Source organism: Austrofundulus limnaeus, unplaced genomic scaffold, assembly GCF_001266775.1.
Source record: "Austrofundulus limnaeus strain Quisiro unplaced genomic scaffold, Austrofundulus_limnaeus-1.0 Scaffold502, whole genome shotgun sequence".
NCBI classification, from domain to species: Eukaryota; Metazoa; Chordata; class Actinopteri; order Cyprinodontiformes; family Rivulidae; genus Austrofundulus; species Austrofundulus limnaeus.
The window spans coordinates 90,069-90,787 of NW_013952904.1; positions in this window are offsets into that span (position 1 = coordinate 90,069).

Below are 719 nucleotides of genomic sequence, written 5' to 3' on the forward strand. Positions count from 1 at the left end.
TCCCTTTTCTCATAAAAGATCAGAAGATTCCTTTTTCCAGGCATTTCCATTGTCATGATTTAAGATTTACAGGCTTTCTTTGGTCTCTTCTTTATTCCCTCCAAAGTTTTTTGAAGGATATTAAACTCATACTCTGATCTGACCTAAAACATAATACTAGTATCTTTCTTTCTTGACTACTTTGGACARATGCTTTCCTTAAACCATCAATGCCTGCCCAAGCTTAGCTTTTCCCGCAGACTGACTAAACTCTCCCAAAAATATAGATCAAGATGGAAAATATAACCCAGCACTTTTCATGCCAGAGCTTTAGCTTTTTGGTTTAAAAAAATCTTTTAAATCCTTCTTTTTCAGGATTTAATCTTTCAGTTGGGTCTATATAAAGTTGAAAGCAACGGTTTGATTATTGTAACTCCACAAACCCCTCTTTCACCCTGTTCTGAGGTGCCACCTCAGAAAAAGCTTTGAAAAAGCTTTGTGTGTATGTAATGTGTTTTGTTTTGTTTGTTTTTTTAATGAAATGAATAAACTATATAAACTATATATAAAAAAAACCTCGATTTGGTGCAGCCTCATTTCAATCGAGGCACTTAAACCCCCCCCAGGTCTGCTCCATCCCATTCGGCCGTTTATGTTGTTTCCTAGCAATGTTCTGACTGCACAGAAGCTTTATTTACAAATTGATTGAAATATGTAGACGCAAAAATATGTTAGCTGGA